Source organism: Tachyglossus aculeatus, chromosome 11 (genome assembly GCF_015852505.1).
Source record: "Tachyglossus aculeatus isolate mTacAcu1 chromosome 11, mTacAcu1.pri, whole genome shotgun sequence".
Taxonomy (NCBI): domain Eukaryota; kingdom Metazoa; phylum Chordata; class Mammalia; order Monotremata; family Tachyglossidae; genus Tachyglossus; species Tachyglossus aculeatus.
The window spans coordinates 50,780,331-50,786,284 of record NC_052076.1 but is presented as its reverse complement, the minus strand read 5'-3'; the positions used below and the strand labels follow the sequence as shown (position 1 = coordinate 50,786,284).

Genomic DNA, 5,954 nt, shown 5'->3' with positions numbered 1-5,954 from the left:
AAACCTCCAACTATATTTATGACATTTCTGAAAAATTATTTTCACAGATTATTCTTTAGGGTGACTTCTGTTTCATCCACCATCTCGACAGCCTGAGTTGAGAGTCAGCCTAAGGTTTGCTTGTTTCTCCTAAATTCTCTAGCCACCAAAAGCAACACACTGATATGGCAGAAGGACATGACATCCAATACACATATGCCTTCAGATATTGATTTGGCTCAGTGTTTTTTTCTCATGGTATTTGTTAAGCACTTATCATGTGCCAGGCACTGTAATAATAATTATGGTATTTGTTAAGGACCTACTCTGTACCAAACACTGTTCTAAGCGCTGGGGTATAGACAAGGTTGGACACTGTCCATCTCTCACATTGGGCTCACATTCTTAATCCTTATTTTATAGATGAGGTAAGTGAGGCACAGAGAAGTGAAATCACTTACTCAAGAGCACACAGCAGACAGCTGGTGGAGCTGGGATTAGAACCCAGGTGCTTCTGATTCCCAGGCCCGTACTCTATCCATTAGGTCACACTGCTTCTATCAGGATCATTCAGCCCCAGTCTTTTCTTTCAGGTTGCTGTTTTTCATGCAACTGAATGGCATTAAATAGCTCTTGGAGATCCATCAAGTTCCCCACAAAAGATCCAGGAGCAACTATAATATTTCCAGCATTTGCATTTCACAAACAAAGGATGGGTTTTCTTAGGGATAAACTGTTTTTTGTGGATAATTCTTTGACCAAAAAGTCATACAGGGGCTCCCTTCTGATCAGGACAATGTTAATGCTAATACACAAACCAAAGGGAGACCAGATTTTCTTGAATTTATGCCTTAAACCCCTTCACCTTCTACCACCCCCTTGAGACTGAGGTTGGATAAGGTGAGTGGGGGTCAGTGTCAGTGTGGAGCTGGTTACCATCCAAACTGTAAGTTCCTTGTGGACAAGGACATCATAATAATAATAATGATGGCATTTGTTAAGTGCTTACTATGTGCGAAGCACTGTTCTAAGCGCTGTGGGGGGATACAAAGTGATCGGGTTGTCCACGTGGGGCTCACAGTCTTAATCCCCATTTTACCGATTAGGTCACTGAGGCTCAGAGGAGTTAAGTGGCTTGCCCAAAGTTACACAGCTGACAAGTGGCGGGGCCGGGATTAGAACCCATGACCTCTGACTCCCAAGCTCGTGCTCTTTCCACTGAGCCATGCTGCTTCCAACGCTGATGAATTGCACTTTCCCAGGCACTTACTATAGTGCTCTGTACTCAGTAAGTGCTGATCATTATTATTATTATTAAGTACTATTGATTGATTGACAGCAGCTCAGGCATGCTTGCAGCAGAGCTTTCGCAAAGAGCCAGGACCTGAGGCAGGCTGGGTCAGCTGTCCCTGGTTCCCCTGCCGTTCCCCAGCTGGCTCACTCCCCTTTCCTAGCTCCTGCCTCATACTCACTCCAGGAATTCCCAGTGTTCTAGGCATATGACCTGCCTCTTGGACTTGATCACATCCAGCTTCACTTTGGGATTATTTTTTCCTGAATGAACCGAGGCTGGAATGATTAGATTTCTGCATGGCCCTGGCTGGCATTGGTTTTGCTTGCATTTTCCTACTTGCTTCCCTTCCATAAATGTAGCAACGGCAACACTAACAACAATAATGATGATAATAAGAATGATAATAATGATATTTGTTAAGCTTTTACTTTGTGTCCAGCAATGTACTAATTATCAGGGTAGATAGAAGATAATCCCCCTCTCAGGGTCACACCTGGAGAGTTTCCAGTACTCTACCAGTCTCGGCTATGGGAGGGAGAGTCAAGCAGAGGCATATCCATTCTATTCCTGGCTTGGCTAGCGAGTGGGAGGCAATCTGCTACAAGTGAAAACTCACCCATGCTGGGCAGCAGCAGTATGGGAGAGAGTCGAGGGTGGTGACTCGTTTATTGCATGGAAGGAGGCAATGGTAAACCGCTTTTGTATTTTTACCAAGAAAACTCTACGGATACTTTACTACCAGAATGACTGCAGGTAGAGAGCAGGGCGTTCTGGGAGAGATGTGTCCGTGGTGTCACTATGGGTCCGAAACAACTCAACGGCATAAGACAAGATAATCAGCTTGGACACAGTCTCTGCCCCACGCTAGGCCCATAGTCTAAGAGGAAAGGAGAACAGGTACGTTATCCCCATTTTACTGATGAGGAAGCTGAGGCACTGAGAATAATAACAATAATAATGATGGTATTTGTTACGCACTGTTCTAAGTGCTGGGATAGATACAAGGTAATCAGGTTGTCCCACATGGGACTCACAGTCTTAATCCCCATTTTACAGATGAGGTAACTGAGGCTCAGAGAAGTTAAGTGACTTACCCAAAGCCACACAGCTGATAAGTGGCGGAGCCAGATTTAGAACCTATATACCCTTCAGGCCCATTCTCTTTCCACTAGGCCAAGTGACTTCTTCATAGACAGAGGAAATTGAAATGCCCCTTCGTTCAACCTATACCCTACCTCACCCAGCACGACCACAGAGGATGAGGGAAATAGAGACACCCCAGGGGCAGAGCTCACGCAATCCCCCAGACTCAGAGAGTTTCCAGAAGTGGGTCCCCAGGGTCAGTGGCATAGGAACACTTCTCCTTCCATGGCTCAGTTCCTCACTGAGTGGCTTCCCAATGACTGCAGGGCAGAGTGGGCAGCCAGGTTCCTGGGAAGAAGATGAGGCGAAGAAGAGAGAAAGTTGAGAGAAAGGACTATTTCAGGACCTACTGCCCAAAGCTGCACATGGAGAAGTGAAGGGACAGGTCTCTCCAGGCCCCATCTCCTGCTGTATGTGGATCAAGAGTGGTTCGGTGGATAGATTACAGGCCTGTGAGTCAGAAGGACTGGGTTCTAATCCTCCACCACATGTCTGATGTGTGCCTTTGGGCAAGTCACTTAAATTATCGGGGCCTCAGTTACCTCATCTGTAAAATGGGGATTAAGAATGTGAGCCCCATGTGGGACAGGGACTGTGTCCAACTTAACTTGTATCTACCCCAGTGCTTAAAAAAGTGCCTGTAACAAAAGTGCTAAAATACCAAAAGTATTATTATTCATTGAATCATATTTATCGAGTTCTTACTGTGTGCAGAGCATTGTACTAAGCTCTTGGGAGAGTACACTACAACAATGAACAGACACATTCCCTGCCCACAATGAGCTTACAGTCTAGCTCTGCTGTCCCCGAATAACCGTCCAGGAAAGGGGCCTTTCAGATCACTTTAACCAACTGAATGTCAGTGGAAGCAGTTGTGCAGTTAAGATGGATGCTTTGGAGCCGTAATCCACCAGAGCCTTCTCTGAGCTTCTCCAGAGGCCCCCTCACATTTATTTTATTGTACATATTTATTCTATTTATTTTACTTTGTTAATATGTTTTGTTTTGTTGTCTGTCTCCCCCTTCTAGACTGTGAGCCCGCTGTTGGGTAGGGACCGTCTCTATATGTTGCCAACTTGTACTTCCCAAGTGCTTAGTACAGTGTTCTGCACACAGTAAGCACTCAATAAATATGATTGAATGAATGAATGAATGAACCCTCACTAACAGCTTTACCACCCTCCGTCCTGGCCCTCACCCCATTGCCACCTTGGGTGACTCTAGAGCCGATTCCCCAGAAACCCAGCAGGCTTGTGGTGGGTGGAAATGGAAAGGTGCTGCTAGCATCCCTACGTAGCAGTTGTCAATTGAATGAGCTCTTGAGCCCAGGAGGAGACACACACAGGATGCAGTCCCAAATCAAAACCACCCTATCTACCCAGTGCCAACTTATTGTTCTTCAGCTGAACAGAGCTGAACTGCAACAAAAACCCCCACTAGTAACAAATCTTATTGTTAGCTGACTAATGAGTCTGGCAGCATTAACTCCATTAAGACACAGCCTGCTGTTCAGTTCAGCTGACGCAGATATGTACAAAGACGCACTTTAACGAGCCGCCTAAGGTGTCACTGCCTAAGGCACGTGGTTTTTTGGTTCCCTTTTATTGTTTTGCTTATGAGTTGATTGATGTATGAATAAGCCATTTTCCATGAAATTAGATTAAAGTTTAGTAGATTTGCAGGTGCAAGTCAACACGTGCCTAGTGTATCAAAACTTATGCAGCCAGGATGCAGATGGCAAAACCTTCAGATTTACCCCATTTGGGAGTAAGCATATTCTCTTTATTTTCCTCCTAGGAGCTTTTGATGGGAGATTAGTGATACTAGAAACCTTCTTTGATCTATTTCTGCCCCTTCACCTGCCCCTTTCTTTTCTTTCCTATGGACAGAAGGATGATTGAGAGACGTGAAGAGTTTCCTTCATCTCTCTGGTTGCGCAGAGTCCTGTGACCCAGGGCAGTGGATGTTTGTCTCACTAGAGTTGCATTGCACTGTTCAACTCCTCCAAGCCTTGACCAGCTCAAACCCCAATGATTAGGTTCCTCTCTCTGCACCCAGGGTAAAATATCTCACTGCTTATCATGGAAGATGTTCAAGTGAAAGACACATGCTCAGAATGAATGGAAATCCAGCCCTCAAAGTCACCCAATTCTTTCCTCCCTCCTTCCCTGTCTTTTCCTTTATCATTCTTCTCCTTTTTTCCTCCCCTACTTTTTCTTTATTCTTATCTACTGCTCTTTCTCTTCCTCTGCCTGTCTTTAAATCACACACACACACACACACACACACAAAAAGAACCTCCGCTGTACCTATTTGGAAAAAAATACACACCAACACTCATTTTTTTCTAGCTTTGTTAAAAAACAGTCCCATTTAAGCCATGACAGCTACGACTCAGTAATCTGTACATACAATTTAATCCTTTAAAGAATCAGCAGGACCCACATCAATCAAGAGCCTTCATCAACTTGTAAAAACAATATTTTGATTCAATCAGATTCAAAGCCCTGAAATTCCCAGCTAATTAATGCAGGGTCACTCGGGGCTGTGCTGTGGTGGCGAGAACAGTGGTCAAATATTTACCCCTCAACACACTACACATTTGGACCGCTGAGGACCTGAGGAGGAGGGAAGAATAGATAATGCACCTTTAGCTGAAGCAAGTTTCATTTGGCACAAGTATTTGGATAAATCATTATTAAAAGGCAAAAGAAGAAAGAAAAGCCTCTTTATTATCCAAATATGCAAGCCATTCAGCTCTGGGTCTGTTAAATAGTTGGTGACCCAGCCAGTATCCTGCTGATTGTTCTGTTTTAACATGTGCATAAGTCCAAAGTGCTTGGGTGTTTGTGGAGCAAACCTTCCCTGAAACATTCTAAATAAATTTTATGTTTAAAATGGTGTAGACAGCTCAAAGTTACTGTGGAATACAATCCTCTGAGACCTTTTGGGTTAGCTTCAGTTTCCTATAAATTTGCCTTGGTTTTGATTTCCTTCTTTAGACATCTTCTAGGCTTAATCCCGATAACCAGTAGTTTTATCTACATGAGTACATACACTCGGTTCAAAAATAAAGGTTCTGATGTCTTTGTGTGCAGTGTATTTGCATTTACCGCTAGCTGGATGAACTCACATTTTCAATACATACAAACAGAAAAGCAATCAATCTTACACATCACCATACACAAGATACACATACACAACTGTATGTATGTATGTGTATGTATGCATACACATCCAAAGAAAGGATTCATAGAGGCCACGAGGAAATACATCAATCAACAAATGGTATTTGTTGAGTGCTTACTACGTGAAGAGCAGTGTACTAAGCACTTGGGAGAGTATAACAGAATTAGCAAGCATGATCCCTGCCCATAATGAGCTTACAGACTACACATAAGCAGAACTCATCTACATGCCAGTTGTTCAGACAGATAGATTTTTGGTTTTCATTTTCCAGGGCCTAAAAATGTGGGTGAACACTGAAATGCACTTTGCAAAAAGGACATATTTATGTCTCTTCTCTTTAACTTTGTTC

The 5,954-nt window shown here is 43.7% G+C and overlaps 1 pseudogene; it reads left to right on the top strand.

Annotated features, from left to right (window-relative positions):
- The first annotated feature begins 1,748 nt into the window (after positions 1–1,748).
- Positions 1,749–1,879, top strand: LOC119935411 (annotated as a pseudogene).
- The last annotated feature ends 4,075 nt before the right edge of the window (positions 1,880–5,954 follow it).